This window comes from Danio aesculapii, chromosome 9 (assembly GCF_903798145.1).
Source record: "Danio aesculapii chromosome 9, fDanAes4.1, whole genome shotgun sequence".
NCBI lineage: Eukaryota > Metazoa > Chordata > Actinopteri > Cypriniformes > Danionidae > Danio > Danio aesculapii.
Window position 1 is genome coordinate 48,912,480 of NC_079443.1, and position 23,785 is coordinate 48,936,264.

Genomic DNA, 23,785 nt, shown 5'->3' on the forward strand with positions numbered 1-23,785 from the left:
TGTAATAATTATTTTATTTTATTTATTCACCTCTGGGATATAATCATTAAATTAACTGAATTATTATCTTTAATTATTATTTTATTTTATTTTATTTCCTTTTATTTCATTTATGCACCTTCAGGATATAAATATTAAATTAACTGAATTATTATCTTTAATAATTATTTTATTTTACTTTATTTATGCATCTTGGGGATATAATTATTAAATTAACTGAATTATTATCTTTAATAAGTATTTTATTTTACTTTATTTATGCATCTTGGGGATATAATTATTAAATTAACTGAATTATTATCTGTATAATTATTTTATTTTACTTTATTTATGCATCTTGGGGATATAATTATTAAATTAACTGAATTATTATCTTTATTATTTTATTTACTTTATTTATGCAATCTTGGGGATATAATTATTAACTTAAACTGAATTATTATCTGTAATAATTATTTTATTTTATTTATTCCACCTCTGGGATATAATCATTAAATTAACTGAATTATTATCTTTTAATTATTATTTTATTTTAATTTTATTTCCTTTTATTTCATTTATGCACCTTCAGGATAATAAATAGTTAAATTAACTGAATTATTATCTTTAATAATTATTTTATTTTACTTTATTTATGCTCTTGGGGATATTAATTATTAATTAACTGAATTATTATCTTTAATAAGTATTTTATTTTACTTTATTTATGCATCTTGCGATATATTATTAAATTAACTGAATTATTATCTGTAATAATTAGTATTATTTTACTTTATTTATGCATCTTGGGGATATAATTATTAAATTAACTGAATTATTATCTTTAATTATTATTTTATTTTACTTTATTTATGCATCTTGGGGATATAATTATTAAATTAACTGAATTATTATCTTTAATTATTATTTTATTTTACTTTATTTATGCATCTTGGGGATATAATCATTAAATTAACTGAATTATTATCTTTAATTATTATTTTATTTTATTTTATTTCCTTTTATTTCATTTATGCACCTTCAGGATATAAATATTAAATTAACTGAATTATTATCTTTAATAATTATTTTATTTTACTTTATTTATGCATCTTGGGATATAATATTAATTACTGAATTATTATCTGTAATAATTATTTTATCTTACTTTATTTATGCATCTTGGGGATATAAATATTAAATTACTGAATTATTATCTTTAATAATTATTTTATTTTACTTATTTATGCATCTTGGGGATATAATTATTAAATTAACTGAATTATTATCTGTATAATTATTTTATTTTATTTATTCACCTCTGGGATATAATCATTAAATTACACTGAATTATTATCTTTATAATTATTTTATTTTATTTTATTTCCTTTTATTTCATTTATGCACCTTCAGGATATATTTATTAAATTAACTGAATTATTATCTGTAATAATTATTTTATTTTATTTATGCACCTTCAGGATATAATTATTAGATTAACTAATTATTATCTTTAATAGTTATTTTATTTTATTTATGCACATTGGGGATATAACTATTAAATTAACTGAATTATTATCTGGAATAATTATTTTATTTCATTTTATTTTATTTTTGCACCTCTGGAATATTATTATTAAATTAACTGAATTATTATCTGTATTAATTATTTTATTTTATTTCCTTTTATTTTATTTATGCACATCGGGGATATAATCATTAAATTAACTGAACTATTATCTTTAATAATTATTTTATTTTATTTTATGCACATTGGGAATATAACTATTAAATTAACTGAATTATTATCTGGAATAATTATTTTATTTCATTTTATTTTATTTTTGCACTCTGGAATATAATTATTAAATTAACTGATTCATTATCTGTAATAATTATTTTATTTTATTTTAATTTAATTTATAAAAAAATTTTATGCACCTTCAGGATATAATTATTAAATTAACTGAATTATTATCTGCAGTAATTATTTTATTCTATTTTATTTATGCATCTTGGGGATATAATTATTATCTGTAAAAATTATTTTATTTTATCTATTTTATGTTTTTTATTTCATAAATTTTTTTTGTGATATTGTTGTTAAAAAAAACATTGCACATATTTAATTTAATTTAATTTAATTTAATTTAATTTAATTTAATTTAATTTAATTTTTCTCTTGTTCTTCCATAATTTAATTTAATTTAATTTAATTTTTCTCTTGTTCTTCCAGTTTATCTATCTGCTATTATTATTTTAAGATTCTAGAAGTAATTATTTTTATTTTATTTTATTTTATTTTATTTTATTTTATTTTATTTTAAAGTTATTTGTTTTCTTTTAATGTGCTTCTGTTTTATTTTGTTCTGTTTTAATATTGAATTTTATTTTTTTATTTTTTTATTCATTTATTTACTTTCGTATTAACAATGTGTTCTTTCAGGTTAATTTAAGTTTCATTTAGTTGTTAAGGTTTTGTTAGTGATAACACTGCTCAATAAAAATAGATACATAAAAGTCAAGCAATACTTTGTGAAAAGCACTGGACATATGAAAGTTCACTTAGACTTTCACATGATTTCAGTCTTAGATCTTTTCTTTCTTTCTTTTTTAACATCCATTTCAGGCCAGTTCTTAAAGTGCAGGATCAAAGAAAAATGGAAGTAAACACCAAAAAGACAAAAAGCAGTGAAGGAGAAGAGTTTACAAAACACAGAGAGCAGTTGAAGTGAGATGAGAGAGACTGTCAGATCATGCCAAATCTGCTAAAGTTCAACATTTGGAGAAGTGGAGAGGAAAAGACTCCCGGTGGCCATATTATCATCCATCTGAATAGCAGGACAGGACGACTTAGGACAGATAAAATAAAATAAAATAAAATAAAATAAAATAAAATAAAATAAAATAAAATAAAGTAAACTAAACTAAAATAAAATAAATAAAAATAAAGTAAAGTAAAAAAAATAAAAATAAAATAAATAAAAATAAAATAAATAAAATAAAATAAAATAAAATAAACAAAACAAAACAAAACAAAATAAATAAAATAAAATAAAATAAATAAAACAAAATTCAAATGATTTCGAATAATTCAAATAAAATAAATTCAAATGAATTTAAATAAAAATTGAAAAAACAACTAACTAAAATAAATATGTATATCTATAAAAAATAATAAAATATAATATAATAAATTCACATGCGATTTAAAGAAAAGATTTAACTTAAAAACAACTGACTGCAAAAGAAAATAACAAAAATAAAATACAAATATATAATATAAAATAATAAAATAAGCATACAATTACTAATAATAATATATACATAATAATGCTAGATAGATAAACTGTAAGAACAGGAGAAAATGTCAAACAAAACCTAATAATGATAGTTGAAAGGAACAAAACAAACAAACCTAAACATTAAAACTGACTGTTCTGACTGCTGTTTCTCCGGATGTTGGCTTCACAGTATTGCACCACAGTAACGATGGAGAGCAATATTATTTCACATCGAGCAACTCTCCAAATCCTGAGTCACCACAGTCCTTGGAGAAGAGCTACAATTTCTGCACATCACCGGCAAAGATTGTTAATCATCAGGCTACATTTGCCAAAGTAAAGTCCGCGCGCTGGTCTTACATGCTCAGTGAGACTTGTGTGGTTTAGACGGTTTCTTAAAATGTGAACAGGAGCTGATCTGTTTTAGTCATGCTGGAGTTACTGGACACTGATGCTGTACAGAGATCATACCATTTCAGCCTCCTGTTTCACAACAACTGTCTGGCTGACTTTTGTAATCCAGTTTTGAAGTCCTCCTGAAACTTAGCAGGACAAAACTCTATATGAAACTTTGAGGAAAGTAATGAATGAAGAAAATTAATTAAATGTTAAATGTATTTATTATGTATACTTATATTGTAGTGTACTTTTATTGTGGCCATATCCTCAGGTATGCTCCTTCAAAACATGGTTGTCTCAAGTTTGTATGCTTTTCCATTCGAGAAACTCACCTACTATATACTTCAAAAGTCTGATGATTTTTGGCAGTTATGGACAGCTCTTTGGCACAACATTAATAACTTCTCCTGATTTTCTATTATATTAGTATTTATTTATTATTGTATTAATTTGATTACTTGTTTGTATATTTCCCATTATTTCTTACTGTATAGCTGAGACGATACGATAGAACGATACAATATAATTATACGATGGAACGACAAGATTGAACAAACGTACGGATGGATGAACGAAGGCACGAACTAATGAAAGAACAATTATCAAATTACGATTAATAACGATCAATAGATAAAATGACAGACAGATAGATAGAGAGATAGAGAGATAGATAGAGAGATAGATAGAGAGATAGACAGACAGACAGACAGACAGACAGACAGACAGACAGACAGACAGACAGACAGACAGACAGACAGACAGATAGATAGATAGATAGATAGATAAAAACAGTTTGAAAAAGGATAGACAGACAGACAGACAGACAGACAGACAGACAGACAGACAGACAGACAGACAGACAGACAGACAGACAGACAGATAGACAGATAGATAGATAGATAGATAGATAGATAGATAGATAGATAGATAGATTAAAACAGTTTGAAAAAGGATAGATAGATAGATAGATAGATAGATAGATAGATAGATAGATAGATAGATAGATAGATAGATAGATAGATAGATAGATAGATAGAAAGATAGAAAGATAGATAGATAGATAGATAGATAGATAGATAGATAGATAGATAGATAGATAGATAGATAGACAGACAGACAGACAGACAGACAGACAGAGTGTGGCCAACTCTATTCCCAAAAGTCTGCATGAACCGGAAGCTGAGACCTTTTTTTTCTCATATTGTGACGCAGTTCATAGAGAAACGGAATATTAAATGAGAAAACAGTGGGCGTGGCCTGTGTTTTCTACTGCGAGCTGATTAGATGTAGTAAAGTAAGTGTTTCATTCAGAAATATCAGGAACAGAGTTTGAGTAGAGTTATTACAACCTAACAAACACCTCCTGCTCACTATTTCTGTTTGTTGTCAAAACTGACAGCTGGAGGGGTGCGGTTAAGTATGTTAGCCACGCCCATTACCTTAGACAGACGTAATCTGAAAATTTAACTGAATACAAACATGAAGAGCATTTCAGATTTCAACTAAAGATTACTCTTAATGACTAATACTAATACCAATACTCTTAATTTTCTTAATGACTTGCACAAATGAATTGTTCACCACAAAACTAGCAATGTAAGCTAGTTTTGATTCCATGTATACTTTAACTGAGAGAAAGCAGCACAAACGTCTCTCCTTCAGTCTTACAGTCATTCTGCTTTCAGTGAGCTGGACTAACGAGAGCCACCTGACAGCATTACATGTACAGACTGATCAAACACACACACACACACACACTCTTATGTGTGACTGACTCCATTTACTCCAGACCGACACGGCTCATCATATGACCATCCCGCTCGCTGCATCCTGCATCCCTTCATAGAGCACAAATTACAGCCTACTTCAGTGAATACTGCAGGGAGAGAGAGAGAGAGAGAGAGAGAGAGAGAGAGAAAGCACAGGGAGTTTCCTAGCAGGAAGGCACAAATTGAGTGAACAGAGCCTCCTTTAAAATGACATGGAGCTAAAATAAACCCAGACGTTCAAACCAGGAGTGCACCATTATCATTATAATTAATTTCTCAATGCTAAAGTCTGCCTCTTTCCCTGCTCAGTGTGGTATTCCAGCCTCTTCTCCAGGATCCTGAAATATCTGGCTTTGTTCTGGCCTCCTGATGCATTTCTGTTTCATGCAAGTTTATAATCATAGTTTTACTTTTCACTTATTTTCCCCCAGGAATCCCGATGATCAGCTGATAATGCTCTTAAAGGGACAGTTCAGTCTGGATGAAAAGCAATTTCATTTTAAAACAAAAATGCACTAGTGTAAATACGCTACAATATGACTATAAATATTATTGTTTTACTTGACGCCATTTTCTTTTGTACCTTCTTTTTTATTATCATTTTTGTGGACTAGGGAGTAAAGTAAGAAAGTGTTTTTCCTTTTATTTTCTTTTGCTCAAAATAGGGAATTTAGAGGGAAATTGAATTTAGATTGTTTGGTTTATTATTTTGGCCTGGTCAGCTCCCGAAGTTGAAAAAAAAGAGACAAATTTTGTTGAGAAAATCATTGTGAAAATAAAATCTCTATATATTTTCTTAAGCAGCATTGTGTGTGCAGTCTTATCTTTCATGTTGCGTCCTTACCGCTAGATGGGGCGTAACAACTGTTCAATTTACGTATTTAAAATGAGCTGAAAACACACAATTACTAATTATTTTATGTTCAATCAACTTATATTTGTTAAAAAAATAATATGTTAATTTAAAGAGCCCATATTATGGGTTTTTCTCTAAGTGGATGAAAACATACAGTCGGGGTTTAAATCTGAAAGTGCACCGAGTTTAAAAGTATTGATTATTTAATAAAACATTCGACTTATTCATCATTTATATGATTCATCGTTGTCCGGATCTTTTGTCTGTTCATATTAACGTCAACACAAAACAATACCAAATACGTTATGTGCTGGATCGGGTAAAACGTGAACGTGCCTTTCCCTTCAAACGCTAGCAGGTGCGGGGGTGTGTGGGACTGATCATGACTAAAGATGAGTAAACATATACGAGTAAACATTCTGCTGATTAATGCAATAATCTACACTGCAATAGGGAATTCGTCAGCCGTTTGTTAAAGGAAGGATCAGAAAAGACTATTGATGTATGGGACTTTGTCAGAGCTTGACAGGAACTTTATCAGTATCAGTATTAAAAGCTATTACAGGTTTTTGAAATTGACCCTCCATGCAGTGTGCAACACAGCTCTAAGTAAATGAAAACATCCAGCTGATGATTAAATCTCAAAGTGCACCAGACAGTTCATCCAAAGATGAAATCATTATTTACTGTCCCTCCTCTTGCATACATAGAACGAACGAACAAACGAACGAACAATTGATAGAAGGAATGAACGAAAGAACGACTGATGAAAGGAAGGAAGGAACGAACGAACGATTAAACTAATGAACAATCGGAGCTGAATACACACAATTCTTAAGTTTTTTGGGGGACAACTTAATTATTTTATGTTCAATCAACTTAAATTCGCAAAAAATAATAATTTAAAGAGCCCCTATTATGAGTTTTTGAAATTGAGCTTCCATGCAGTGTGCAACACAGCTCTAAGTGAATGAAAACATCCAGCTGATGTTTAAATCTGAAAGTGCACCATGTTAAAAAATATCAATGTTTTAATAAAAGATTCGACTTATTCGTCATTTATATGATTCGTCGTTTGTCCGGATCTTTTGTCTGTTTGTATCAACATCAATACAAAACAATACCAAATATGATCTGGTAAAACGAGAACGCGCCTTTCCCTTCAAACGCTAGCAGGTGCAGGTGTGTGTGGGACTGATCATGACTGAAGATGAGTAAACATAAATGAGTGAACATTCTAGTGATTAATGCAATAATCTACCCTGCAACGGGGGATTCGTCAGCCGTTTGTTAAAGGAAGGATCAGAAAACACTATTGATGCATGAGACTTTGTCAGAGCTTGACAGGAAATTATAAGTAAACAGTTCATGGATCAGTTTCTTCCTCCATTTCACAAGTGTAAGTGCGATTAAAATGGTTGCCTCTATGTTTTCTCTAGCTTGCAAAATATGTATTTGATTATGTTTGGTTACTTGTAATCGCTCCAACAATGACGATTAATCGTGGTGGGAGAGTCTCTCTGTCTCGTGCTAAACGCAGTCGACCAATCGCAACAGACTGGGTCATCAGACCAATCAGCACAGATTAGCCTCACACTAAGGAGGGGTTTGGGAACAAATCAATCGCTGAACAAATCATATGAGAGTTGTTGTGATAATTAGGTAAAAATAAATGCAGATTATAAGACAATGAAAGTGTCTTTTGGCTCTGCATGCATATCAGCCTGTTGTTGGAGACCCCCAAAACTAAATTATGACCTATTATAATGCAAACTAGGGGCTCTTTACTTTATTCATGTGTTCCGACAAAAATCGATTGTGTGGAACCGAGGATTTTTTTAAAGTACACTAAAAAAAATATATTTTTTTTTCAAACTACTTATTTAAAATGAGCTGAATGCACACAATTCTTGAGTTTTTTTTGGGGAAAGCTTAATTACTTTATGTTCAATCCACTTAAATTTGTAGAAACAATTAAGTTAACAATCAATTTGTGTTGGGGCAACATGAAGTAACTGTGTGGAACCCTGCATTTTTACAGCGTATATAAATAATACATTAAAGACATAAAGGGCTAACTGATCATCAACTTACTAGTTTTCCCTCAGTATTAAGCATGCGAAACATCATTTACCGTAAAGAAACAAAACAAAAACATAGTGATTTGAAAAAGTGAAATTTCAGAATGTTTACTATAGGGAGACTTTGACAATAAAAATGGAGCAAGTAGCATACTTTGTAATATTAAATGTTTTCCTGTAGAAAATATACTTCAAAAATGGATTTTAATTTGTCATTTTGTCGATACCTAAAATGGGTCATTTTAACAATGTTACCTGAAGCAGGAAAATTCACTGAAAATGTCAACCCAAGCTCATTGAAAATATGTTCCTACACTGTGTAAAACCCAATAAGTTAAGGTAACTCAAACCAACTGAGTACTGTAAAACCCAATAAGTTAAGGCAACTCAAACCATTTGAGCAAAGCGATTGCAACAAACCATTTGAGTAAAAAAAAACTGTTATACTTCATTTAAGTTAAAGTAATGAGGTATTTAATTAACTCATTACCTTCAACACTGAGTTCAGAACTCTTTTAAAATGAGTAGAAGTAACTTTCAGTAAATTTTGAGTTAACTACACACATTTCATTTAATAAAGTTGACTGTTGGGTTTTACAGTTTAGGGCTACATTTTTGAGAATCATAAAATATGTGCCAGGGGCTACGTCTGCTTGCAGTTTTTGTTTTCACAAATCCACTAGAGGGCGCCATGTACATTTTTGACAATCTCAAATATGGTACTGTTACACATTTACTCATACATGCCATTTCTCATAAATCCACCAGAGGCCGCTGTGTATATTTCTGCTAATCTTAATGTGCTTCTAGCGCATGCCTGGCTTGTTGTCATGCATAAGACATCAGCTTGATATCGACTGACCCACACAACCCTTTCCCTAAACCTCCTAAAAAACAACCGATGGCATCTCGAACGTATGCTTTAAGCACAATTTCATAGAGTTTTTTTTTGGTAAAACTGTCCTTCACTGTACTGATCCGCTCCACATCCCAAATCCAATACAGTACAAGGTGAGCTACCGAGCAAACTGGTCACACCAGAAAAACTGTCCAAATGGAGGCAAGAGGTCAGCGGTAGCACAGAAAGGAACAGACATTGTCTGAGGCATGATACCACCTCATAGCATTCGATTAACACACAAAATGCAGCCAGACATAGCCCAGGCACATATTTTCTGGTTTCTTAAAAATATATCCCTGGGCACATATATCCTATAAGCCAGGCATGGATTTACTACATGTATGAGAAAATGGACCCTTTTCACAAGACCGTTATGACGAGTTTAACCTTCATCATAATCTTAAATCCTTGACAGTTTTTAATATTGATATTAGAATATTTATATAACATTTATATGCATTTTTGTATGTATTTTATCATCTTTACATCAAATTACAAAAAAACGAATTACTGCAAGGTGTTTCTAATGCAGCATCTATGGGGCTGAGAGTAAATTTGACGTTGTTCTCTCCTCTGGCTGCCGTCTCACACTACTTTTTTCCTTTTTTTGAAAACCTTGATAATGCCATCGTGGCATTTTTCTTTTATTACTTCAGCATATAGGATTGTAAAAAATATATTTGTTGTACTCTCCCATTCACTGCATTCTAAGAATACCCAAGTTAAATGGTAAAATGCATGTGCAAAGTTGAGCTGAATCTTTGCTGAATTAAAGAGACAGTTCCCCCAAATATGAACTCATCATTTACTGTCCCTCCTCTTGCTTTCAACCACTTTGAGTTTCTTTCTTCTGTTGAACATAAACGATGACTTTATTTTATTTTTTAGAAACAATGAAAACTTTTATGTTCAACAGAAGAATGAAGATTGTAAATCTCTTGTGGATAGATAAATGGTGAATAATTTCTATACTTTTCAGTGACTATCCCTTTAACTACAGTACAGCATTAAAACAAAGCTGAAATGAAGAGTGGATAGTTTATGTGCCAAACAGAAGAAGTGAAACATTTGTGCTGCGTATGATCATTAACATGCTCAAGACTATTCGCTAGGGCTAAAATGTAAACAATGTTCAGTTTGCACAAACAGATTTCAATTTATGATCAGTAACTAAGTATTTATTTTATTTATAGCAGTCATTAACTTGCATCATGTGATAAACCAGTTTCAGCTAAAAATATTTTTTAAACATCTACTAAAGAGAAATGCCAACTACAATAGATCTTTGTTGACCTGAGGTTGGATAAATAAACTTTTTTTGGGTGAACTACCCCTTTACCCTTTTAAATCACACCTCTGACCATAAATCATACGCAGCAGGTACAAAAGGCATTTTTAAAAGCTTTCATGCGCATTTCTGTGGGCCGTGGATTTATATCCCAATGAAAATTCCTAAAACCGCACAGTTAAAAGAGGCATTTTGTCAAATCTACCATGTGCTTGTACGACTAATGATGGGAAAAATTGCCTGCTCTGTGTTGGGAGTGCTTAGACATTTAGTCACTGACACTGGATCAACTGCTTACAAAACAGCAGTGGTGGTGGAGATCAGATCTGTCCTCAAACACAGAGCAGGCCTGCAGAAACTGATGGAAAACGTACAGTCACACTACATAATGTCTGCTGCCCCCTGTTGGTGGCTACTGAATCTGCTATTGCAATCAGAACTGTGATTTTACATTACAGCCTTAACTTATAATGAAACAAAATTAACTTTACCTTGAAGATAAGTTCTAACGTATTTATATGGAGTAAATCTAGGGTCAAATATACCCGCTAAATAAAATCCACTGTATGTAACAAACACATGTATAGCAATTTTTCAGGGTTTCATACAGTGTGTTATAGTTAATGCAGAAATTTACCTTATTGTAAAGCGTTCCCTGTTGTACTTTATAATCCTTTAGCAGTACAATTGGTTTGAAACATAAGTTTACTCTGAACATTTATGTACAATAAACTAATGCACAAAAAAACATAATATAATATTTTTTTGTAGTTATACTTATTAAAGTATCCCTTTTTAATCATTCAAAAGGGTGTTTGGCTTTCAGATGTGAAATCTCTGACAAACTGAAGCCCACTGAGCACCTAAAAAGGACATGTTGTTTCATTCCCATCCCCAGCACCTGTGAGCCAATTAAAGTATCATTTTAAATGTGCTTGGTTAATGTCCAGGCATGCCTGAAACAACAAGCTCTGATTAATAAAGTAATCACTTCATCTGAACATAAGCAACTCTTAAAAATGACTATTAAAAATGCATTAGAATCAAATGATATAATACCCAGGCATAGCTGAATAATACAAGTTCAGTACGTATGACATACTATGACCATCGTACAACACTGTTCTCATTCTAATGTAAATTCTGGTTAAAAAACAGACCAGTCAGAACAAAATACTGACTCTGATGATGAACATAGGATCATTAATATGCATGCAGAGTTTGATTGATTACAAATTTAACTGAAGAGGTTACAAAAATTATATTTTTTTCCTTTATTTTTACGTTTATCTAAGCTTATGCTTACTATCTATGCAGGGCTCTTATTTTGAAAACAAGACCGGCATTATAGAGCTCCATTATGATGCAAGGTATGCAAAATGCAGGATATACAGATTAAAATTTTATTCAGTGCCCCTGAAGAGGCATAAAGATCTCTTTAGCTGTATCTTTTGTTAGTTTAACATGTATATTGTGAAATTTGACATGTGTGTTTGTAATAAGGCGACAAACTCATTTAAACTGCTGAGTATAAATGTTTAATGCATATTTACTGTATGCATCGTGTCATATCACTCAGCTCCTACGGTGATTGTTCTGGATTGAAAGAATGCCAATAAAGCTTATCTGGAGGTTGATATTAATTTCTGTTTTTGCTTTCATACATGTTAAATCCACAAAATACAATTCTCAATACATCGCTGCCTCTTTTGTCAGCACAATTATAATTTAACTGATATTGAGCATTTAGTTCATATTGAGCAAAATCCATAATGTCAGATCACACATCATTCATTCATTTTCCGTCAGCTTAGTCTCTGATTTATCAGAGGTCGCCACAGCGCAATGAACCGCCTACTAATTCTAGCGTATGTTTTACGTGGCGGATGCCCTTCCAGCTGCAACCCAGTACTGGTAAACACCCATACACTCTCACATTCACACGTACACTCATACACTGCAACTAATTTAGTTCATCTAATTCACCTATAGCGCATTTGTTTGGACTGTGGGGGAAACCGGAGCACCCGGAGGAAACTCACACCAACACAAGGAGAACTCACCCAGAAATGCCAACTGGCTTAGCTGTAACTCGAATCAGCGACCTTCTTGCTGTGAGGCGGCAGTGCTAACCACTGAGCCACCGTGCTGCCTTTCACACTACATTAAAACATTTATTATTATAATATTATTATGTTAATTATGATATTATCATATACTATAAATATCATGCATTTAGGTTAACTCTAGGCATCTCTAACTGTGGAAGGTGCACCTAAATCGATGTCAACAAGAGCTGTTTTGTCTCTTATAATGACCACCTGCAATGGACACAATGCAGCAGGGATGGAAAAAATGTAAACAGACGAGACGTGGTACATTTCAGTGGCACTATGTGTTTACATTACACTAATGGAGGGTCTGTGCCTGTCTTTTATCCCAAGAGAGTTCAGCGGAAAGAATTCAGAAGATGGCATTCAGCTAAAGAATCCTGAACTGTGAGATCCAGTGAAAGGAAACGTCCTAATACAAACCTCTGACCCCTCAAAAACACTCACAACAGGGAAAAGGCCCCTTCGAACAAAACTCCCATACCGGGTAAGGCAAGGCAAGGCAAGGCAAGTTTATTTATATAGCACATTTCATACACAGTGGCAATTCAAAGTGCTTTACATAAACAGGAATAAAAGAAACAAGTATAAGAGAAATAAAAACAAATAATAAAAATGGTAAAAATTAAAATAAAATAAAATAAAAGCTGATAAAATGTGTTATAAAAGAATTAAAAAGAAGAGAAAACATAGTAGTTCGATCTGTCGGACGTAGCACAGTGCTCATTCAGTAAAGGCACAGCTAAACAGATGTGTTTTCAGTCTTAATTTGAACGTGCCTAATGTTGGAGCACATCTGATCATTTCTGGAAGCTGATTCCAGCAGTGAGGGGCGTAGTAGCTGAAAGCCGATTCACCCTGCTTTGATTGAACTCTTGGGATTTCGAATCTATTTGATCCTAAAGATCTGAGTGATCTGTTAGGTTTGTATTCAGTGAGCATATCTGTAATGTATTGAGGTCCTAGGCCATTTAGTGATTTATAGACCAGTAATAATACTTTAAAATCTATTCTGAATGTAACTGGAAGACCTGAGGACAGGTGTGATGTGCTCTGATTTCCTGGTTCTGGTCAGAATTCTGGCCGCAGCGTTCTGGATGAGCTGCAACTGTCTGACTGTCTTTTTGGGAAGGCCAGTGAGGAGGCCATTACAGTAATCCACCCTGCTGCTGATAAAAGCATGAACAAGTTTTTCTAAGTCTTCACTGGAAACAAAGCATCTAATTCTTGCAATGTTTTTGGGTAGACTAAGTACATAAATTAAGCACTTGAATAAGAGTAGATACAGATCCCCTAATAGAATATTCCTCCAGTAAATGTCTTTTGTTTTAATTTTACTTGAGCCAAAGTACAAAAGCACTTGTTTTATGTACTTACAGTGTGCATTAAAACAAACTTACTCTTTTAAGTTTATTTTGCAAACAATATAACATTTTTTGACCAAACTTACACCGTTTGCAAAGTTGACAGTTGCATGATCACTTTGTTAAAGTTTTGTTAAATACTAAAACCAAATAAAAATACTCAGATAATGTACAGATATTTAAACATGTGCTTAAATATGGTGGTGAAGGTGAAATAAAACACTCAGTTACCATCCATCACTGCTCCTGTTTATCACATATTATATAATGCTTGGTATGTGCCGTGAAGATGAGAGTGGATGTGAATCAGAGAGTCTGATGGGGTTTGTGTATGGAGTGTGTGGATCTGGAAAGAGCAAAGAAACGCTGCTCTGCTTAATGTCAGGGCAGGCCCGGCATGTGCTTCACCCTCTCATGGCCAATTATGGCCAATATCACATCATGGTGAAACAGACGCAGGCCAGATGGAGCCGATGGACAGACGACAGCTCTGAGAGACAAAGACTGAAGACTGACTTCAAAATGCATTCAATGAAGAGGATGTGTTATTGAGAGAATTGGACACGTTATACAGTGCCATCCACTAAACAAAAAAATGATTATTATAAAATAAAATAAAAAAATATTTTTAGATACTTTATATGCTTTTATATAGTTTTTATAATACATTTTTGCTTTATTTTAAAATCAAATAACTCTTTTAATTTATGTAATATTAATTTAATACAAATATTATTTGTATAATATTATATAAGTTTATATCAATTATATAATATATAAATAATTTTATTTAATATACATTTATTTATAACTTTAAATTTAATTTAATTTATTTTATTTAGTTATATATATATTATTATATAATTTATTGTAGTATATATATATATATATATATATATATATATATATATATATATATATATATATATATATATATATATATATATAGCACATGTTTTACGCAGCGGATGCCCTTCCAGCTGCAATCCATCACTGGGAAACATCCATACACACTCATACACAAACTACGGAGAATTTTTAGCTCACCCAATTCACCTATACCGCATGTCTTTGAACTTGTGGGGGAAACCGAGGCACCCAGAGGAAACCCACGCGAACACGGGGAGAACATGCAAACTCCACACAGAAATGCCAACTGACCCAGCCGAGGCTCGAACCAGCGACCTTCTTGCTGTGAGGCGACAGGCTTGCCCCTGCGCCAATGCGTCGCCCTTATTTTATTTATACAACTTTTTTTATATATATATTTTAATATATTTTTAAAGCATTGATATGATGAAATATAACGGCTCCTGATTATGTAAGTCATTATATTTACCTCATGTAAACTTAAAAAAAATAAAATAAAATAAAAATAAACTAATACTGACATTATTGGAAAAAAAATTTGCACAAAAGGGCGCAATTATTATTATTTTTTGCTTCATTTTAAAATCAAATAACTATTTTTGTTTATTTAATATTATTTATTTAATATAAATATTATTTGTATAATATTATATACATGTATATCATTTACATAATATATCGTGCATAAAATACAACTTTTTAAACAATATATTTTTTAAAGCAGTGAATAGGATGGCTGCTTTTATGTAAGTTAGTAGTAGGCCCAAATGGAATCTGTGCGCGCAGATTTCTGCAAATTTTTAGCCCATCATTGATTCTGTTTATTTACTTGTGTAAATGTGTGTAAATTTATATTTATAGAGTTACTAAATTAATCACAGTAGTATTATTGTCTAATATGAAAATTCATATTTGTTTACGGGCGACACAGTGGCGGAGTAGATAGTGCTGCCGCCTCACAGCAAGAAGGTCGCTGGTTTGAGCCTCAGCTCAGTTGGCGTTTCTGTGTGGAGTTTGCATGTTCTGTCTGTGTTGGCGTGGGTTTCCTCCGGGTGCTCCGGTTTCCCCCACAGTCCAAAGAATTGGGTGAATTGGGTAGGCTAAATTCTCCGTAGTGTATGAGTGTATCTGTGAATGAGTGTGTGTGGATGTGTGTGGACTAAGCCGAAAAGAAAATGAATAAATGAATGAATATTTGTTTAAAATACAGTCTGTAAAGTTATATTTTCTGTCATTTAGTAGATTGTGAGAGACTTGCTTTGTTTACCAAATAAGTGCATCTAATTGGATTTGCATTGTAAACATTAAATTAAAGTAAAAAGGTGTTATTTTTTATTTCATATTTCATATTATCAAGTTTTTAGTTATGATACTCCTAAAATAATTCTGTGCAGAAATAACAAAAATTGTCCGCAGATTCTGTCTGGCTCTAGTCAAGATTTAGGTCATGTACATTTAAAGGGGATAGGAATTTTTTTTATGTTGTTAGTCTAAAGCTGTAGAATAATTAGCCTCGTGAATCAAAGGAGATGAAATTTCTAAATGTTTGTAATCTTTTATTTTTTGGTCAGTAGTGTTTGAGAGGTTGAGATAATAAATATTGTTCTTTGTTTTTATGTATATTATGTGTTTTTCTTGTTAGTTTTTTTTAGGTTTTTTTTTTTTTTTTAAAAAAAGCACTGTGGTAAGCATGTGATTTAAAAAAAAAAAGTGTATTTATTATTATAAATATTCATTCATTCATTCATTTTCTTTCGGCTGAGTCCCTTTATTAATCAAGGGTTGCCAAAGCGGAATGAACCGCCAACTTATCCATCATACGTTTTACGCAGCTGATGCCCTTCCAGCCGCAACCTATCACTGGGTAACACCCATACACTCGTGTTCTCACACATATACTACGGCCAATTTAGCTTATTCAATTCACCAATACCGCATCTCGTTGGACTGCGGGGGAAACAGGAGCACCTAGAGGAAACCCATGTGAACACAGGCAGAACATGCTAACTCCACACAGAAATGCCCAGCTGGGGCTCGAACCAGTGACCTTGACGCCCCTTAAAATAATAATAATAATAATAATAATAATAATAATAATAATAATAATAATAATAATAAAAAGTAATAATTATTATTATTGATAATAATAATAATAATAATAATAATAATAATAATAATAAAAAGTAATTATTATTATTATTGATAATAATAATAATAATAATAATAATAATAATAATAAGTAATAATTATTATTATTGATAATAATAATAATAATAATAATAATAATAATAATAATGATAATAATAATAATAATAATAATAATAATAAAAAGTAATTATTATTATTATTGATAATAATAATAATAATAATAATAATAATAATAATAATAAGTAATAATTATTATTATTGATAATAATAATAATAATAATAATAATAATAATTATTATTATTATTATTATTATTATTATTATTATTATTATTATTATTATATTATTTTTATTATTATTTTTATTATTATTATTATTTTGCCACTTAAATTTGATTTTGGTTGTAAATATGTTTACCCAAATGTGCTTTTTATATACAGTATACACTTGTAAACATTTGAAATACAGTTCACATATTTTATAATATACATTTTCCAATTTCCTTTAACCTATCAATAGTGTAATACAGTAGTGTGTACTATAACCATGATTTTTACTTTATTGTTTTAATTCTGTTGAGGATATTTGAACTATAACAAATCCTTAACTAAATATGTGTAAAATTATACAAAACAACAACAACCTTGATGAAAAATGTGACCAAGATACATGATCCGACACATTACTTTAATCATCCACCTGAAATTAGTGAAATTACCTCCAAGTCTTTGACTGAATAACCAGACAGGAATATTAGGCTAATATACTAACACCTACAGTGAACTTCTTTCATCCAAAACTGTAGATTCATACCGCCACCGGCATTCAGATCACATTCAGCCAACACACACATTCATCTGAAGAGAATTTACCAAACATGGAGCGAGGGGAAAGCAGCCCGAGCACAAAAATACTCACTGAATTCACTGAAAAGCCATTAAAGCGGGCTGTTTTTGGCTTCAGTGAGTTGTGTCATTGTAAACACAGCCAGTTCGGCCGTTTGTCCTTGCTAAAGGCGATGAATGTTAAAGGACCAAGAGTTTCTTTACAGACTTCAGCTTAAAGGAACACTCCACTTTTTGGGGGGAAATACACTACCTGACAAAAGTCTTGACGTTGATTCCAGTCGTAAGAGCAACAAATAATAACTTGACCTCTAGTTGATCATTTGGAAAAGTGGCAGAAGGTAGATTTTTCAAGGCAAGGCAAGTTTATTTATATAGCACATTTCATACACAGTGGCAATTCAAAGTGCTTTACATAAACAGGAATAAAATATTTTTCAGATAATTCATCTGTTGAACTGCGTCTCAATCATCACAAATACTGCAGAAGACCTACTGGAACCCACATGGACCCAAGATTCTTATAGAAATCAGTCAAGTTTGGTGATGGAAAAAACATGGTTTGGGGTTACATTGAACTTCAGGGGTCTGAGGTGATTTTGGGGCCCAAGGGATGTTTTGGGGCCCAAGGGATGTCAAACTGTGCTACAATAATATGTGAGAAATATTGATGTACATGATTGTGTTTTTTAGAAAAAAAAATAGTATGCATGGTTAGTAAGTTTTGGAGAAAAACGTGTAGCTGAAATAGGGTCCAAAAACCACACTGAATGTGCGTGAACAAGACTTTTGAGTAACCAGTCTTGTAGGCTAGAATATTTACTTCACAATTATGTGAAAATTATTCTGTTCTCTCATTCAAAGAAAACCTTACAATGAATTACAATTTGTTCAGATTGATTTGGGTGATCTCAGCTGTATGCGTGAGTGACAATGGTCATGAATAATTCACACCTTGAGAGACAAAAGACACTCCCCCAAAGAGCACGTAGACTCATGGGCGTGGTCGAATTAAAATGGATGAATTCAGACTGAGAAACTAGACATAGTGTTGGTTTCATACTGATTATTTTATCAAACAAGGTTTGTTTTCAACATGCACTTGCTGCATTTAAAAACAGACACTTCAAGCTTTCTATAGATATATGTTTCATGTCTGTGTGTTTTGTTTTTGCGGAGTTTCAGTGCATTCAGTCTGAGGTATCAAGACATTTGTGCTGCCCATTACATTACAAACCACAGTAGAAGGGAAATTCTCCAGCAGAATAGTCATACTTCAGCCTCCACATCAAAGTTCCTGAAAGCAAAAAAGGTCAAGGTGCTACAGGATTGGCTAGCCCAGTCACCAGACATGAACATTATTGAGCATGTCTGGGGTAAGATGAAGGAGGAGGCATTGAAGATGAATCAAAAAGAATCTTGATGAACTCTGGGAGTCCTGCATGAACACTTTCTTTGCCATTCCAGATGACTGCATTAATAAGTGATTTGAGTCACTGCAGAGATGTATAGATGCAGTCGTCTAAGCTCATGGGAGTCATACACAATATTCATTCTTTTTCCACTGCAGCATGACATTATATTCTATACTGTACATTATTTCTGTTAAGTGACAAGACTTTTGTCTAAGCAAAGTCAGACCTTACTGTCCATTAAATAATTGAAAATCAAAGCATGATCATATTTTATTTAGGTAAAATAAGTGTAATCTAGAGCCTTTTATATAAGCCCCTTCTGATACCAAATGATCAACTAGAAGTCAAGTTTTTATTTGTTGTTCCTAAAACTTGGATAGGACCTCCCCTAAAGTTGAACAGTTGAGTTTTCCTATTTTTGAATCCATCCATAGCATAGATAATTGAATCGCATTAGACCTTTAGCATCTGGTTAACAGCAGACTCACCTCGACCATGGCAACAGCAGGTGTAATCATATAACATAGATTCTAACTGGTGGTCCAAATGTAGGGATTGGTGATGGGAACTATTTAAGCTGTTTAATTATTACACCATATCGAGAGAATAGTTCCTATCCATATCGAGGTAGAAAATAGCGGCTTTTCAATTTTTCGTTGGTCCTAGTACATGATGTAACTATAAAAGTGAAAAATATGAAACGTTTTGGTAATGCTTTAATTTAAGGTGACGTAGTTACAGTACACATGTTCCATGCACTTACTATAATAATTATGCATAATTACACGTAACTAACTCTAAACCTAACCCATATTCTAACCCCAACCATATTGAATACATGTAATTAATTAACATTACTCAGTAGTTAAATGAATAGTTAAACTATTTGTCACCTTAAAGTAAAGTGTAACCAAATGATCAAGCAGTCTGGAAGCAGACTTGGTGCAGTTGCAAGGTGAGTTGCATGCAATGCTTTTTAATGTGCACGCCTAACCCCACCCCTAACCCTACCCCTCACAGTGATGTCACTAGGTCCATTGAGTGCATTGTCTTACATTGCAAGTCTGCGATATGCAGTCTTAGCTTGCAAATTCAAGTCTGCATCCAGACAGTGTTGAAATTATCAGAGCTCTTTTAAAAAAAAAAATTGAGCGAGATGCTAATGGTCTAATCCGATTCAAGGATTTATGCTAACTAAGCTAAAAGTGTTCCCGTAAGATCCAGAGATCGGCTAAATGGATACAAAAATGGTAAAATTCAACTGTTTAATTTGTAAAATAAACCTATTTGTAAAAAAAAAAGTACAGTGTTCCTTTAACACAGTCACTTAATATTCAGGTTTGGGAAGCTGCAGGTCCAAGCCTTTTATAGATATTTTGTTCAAGTGTGCTTGAATATGAACAGCTGCTCTGAGTTTCCTTTAGAAATACAGCCACTGTTGTGCTGCAGACCTGTGTTTGTTGTGTTCTGCTCTGCACTTTAACAAACATTTACCTGTTTTTAGGTTGGAAAAATCGCAACACAGAATTGTTCCGTTACAATGCTCTACTTTTTAATTGTTTTTCTAGGTAAACACACTCTTGAATGATGTGTGTTTTTAAAAAAACGTTGCTGAGTGCTGTGTATTGCATTTTTAGATGCAAAGTCATGTTCTGTGGGAATGACTCCATATTCTTCAAAGACATTCTCAATGTTCTTCACTATGATGTAAATACAAGTGTCGAAATTTTAAATACAAATTGTATAAATATCCTATACAAATACTTTGAAAGCACCTATTGCTTTTTCATAGCATGCTCAATATGCTATATGCCATTTCATTATAATGTTAAAATGATAATGATGATTTTGATTATTTTATGCAAGCTATAATCATTTATTATAATTATAACATTAATGTTTTAAAAATATTAATGTCATTATTTTAGAATGCATTTTAAATACAAATATGTTCATATTAACATTTTTTATTTGTCATGTTATTTTATAATGTTAAAATCATAATGAAGATAATGATGATAATGAATAATATTATTATTATTATTGTTGTTGTCATTATTGTTTATTATTATTATTATTATTATTATTATTATTATTATTATTATTATTGTTGTTGTTGTTGTCATTATTGTTTATTATTATTATTATTATTATTATTATTATTATTATTATTATTATTATTATTATTATTATTATTATTATTGTTGTTGTTGTTGTTGCCATTATTGTTTATTATTATTATTATTATTATTATTATTATTATTATTATTATTTTTGTTACTATTTTATCATTATTTTATGCTCACTACAATAAATAACACATTCATGTTTTAAACATATTAATATTATTATTTTAAAATGTATTTTAAATACAAATATTTTCATATTATCATTTTTTTTTGTTATTTGACGTTATTTCATAATGAATGTTCAACATTATTATTATTATTGTTATTATTTTTAAATAAAGTTCATCCTAGAGCATATTTGCACAAAGAGTTTTTTTAAGAATTAGGCATGTTAACTGTTAACAAAAAAGTTTTTTTTTTTTTTTTTTAATTGGGAATAAAACGTAAAAAATGTTTAATATTGTGGTTTCTAGTTATTTGGTGAACTGTTTTCAAATGGTGAGGCAACAGCATACGCATAGTACTAAGCATTGGGATTTTAATATTTGTTTATTTACTGTAAGTTTAGAAGTTTAGTGGGGAAAAATATGTTTTTTACACCAGTGCAATCACGTGAAACAAATTACCCAAACCGATAAAGCAAAAAAAATCTATCAAAAGATGGTTGTTTGACGATGAAGTTAGCTTGCATGGATGATTATGATGATATTTTTTATACTTTGACTTAATATTGTGAATAATTTTGTTCCTGTTTTAAAATGTGAAGGTACTTTTTGTGTTATGCATTTACTCTACTTTGCAGCCATACTTTGTTGTTTTGTTTGTTAGTTTTTTTTAACAGCGAGGACCACAATGGAAACAAGCTGGTTTTATTTCAAAATGTATGGGATACTTGTATTTTTTACAGTTAGTTTAAATCTGTCAAAAATAAATTTAAGGAAAGAAAGAAAGAAATATTTGTGACGGCAAATAAATAAATTAATTAATAAATGAATGGATAATACTACTACGTGGTGTAAAGTAACAAATTAAAAATACTCTCAGGAGTATATTTCTAATGTAGCTTTTCTCAGAAATTGTAATTTACTAAGTAGTTTTAAACATGTGTACCTTTACTTTCCCTTAAGTATATTTTTTGTGCGGTATTGGTACTTTTACTCCACAACTTTTCTTTAACCTGCAGACACTATATTTTTCTTGTCTATAGGGATTAGAAAAATCAAATTTTGAAAAATTGACCCAGAGACTGTTTAGATGCATGTCACTGATGACAAGATGATGGATGTTTACTGTATGAAGACTGAAATGACCTTAAACACCTAGCAGGCACAAGACGCCAACATGATGTTAGATTGACGTTGTACCTCAACGTCATTGGGACATTGCGTTTTGTTTGGAAAGAAAAATCGGTTTGACATCAGAACCCAACATCAGGCCGACGTCATTGGCCAACGTCCAACCTAAAATCAATCAAATATCAACGTCTAATGATGTTACAGCTTGACGTTGTGTGGACATTACCACTATGACATCTATCAGATGTTGGATTTTGGTTGGCATACCTGATGAATAAATGTCAGTTTTTGACGTCAAAATGAGTTACGATGCTGGCTTGATGTTGGATTTTAGTCACCTTCCAACACAACCTAAAATCAACCAAATATCAACATCATTTGTCGTTATTGGTAATCAAAATAACGTCCTTAGATGGTTACCTGACCACACGACCTAAATCTAACCTAATATTAACGTCTTATGACGTGTGCCTGCTGGGCAATAACTAACTGCACTACAGAATGTTACGTTTACACACATCCACTACATTTTTAAGCAAGTAATGGTACTTTTACTTTAGTATTTTTCAGTACTCTTTTCACCTCTGCTACTACTAATAATAATTATTATTATATTATTATTAATAATAATAATTATTATATATTTTTTTTATAAATATTTTTTCTGGGTTTTCACCTTTATTTGAGAGGACAGTAGAGAGTATTGACAGGAAAGTGTGGAGAGCAGAGTGCATGTGTCGACGCACTAACCACTACACCACTGGCGCCGACTAATAATAATAATTATAATAAATAATATCTTAATTTTAATAAATAATAAAAAATAATAAACGTATAATTTGGTACATTAATCATTAAACAATCCATCTGATCAGAAGTGTGTGTTTACAATGAGTCCACACACACGCACGCACGCACACCTCTCTACAACATCACACATTATCAAAACCCATCTGACACAGCAAAGCCAAACTTCGCCCTGAAAAACATCTAAAAATATGAGCTCGGTTTGGAGGACAGCGTGTACAACAAGAGGTGCTTCAGTATCCCGG

The 23,785-nt window shown here is 31.4% G+C and overlaps 1 protein-coding gene across 8 annotated transcripts in view; it reads right to left on the bottom strand.

The window, feature by feature from the left end:
• tns1b (tensin 1b) overlaps positions 1-23,785 on the bottom strand; it is a 549,979-nt gene that overhangs the window by 222,447 nt on the left and 303,747 nt on the right. The window lies entirely within an intron of this gene.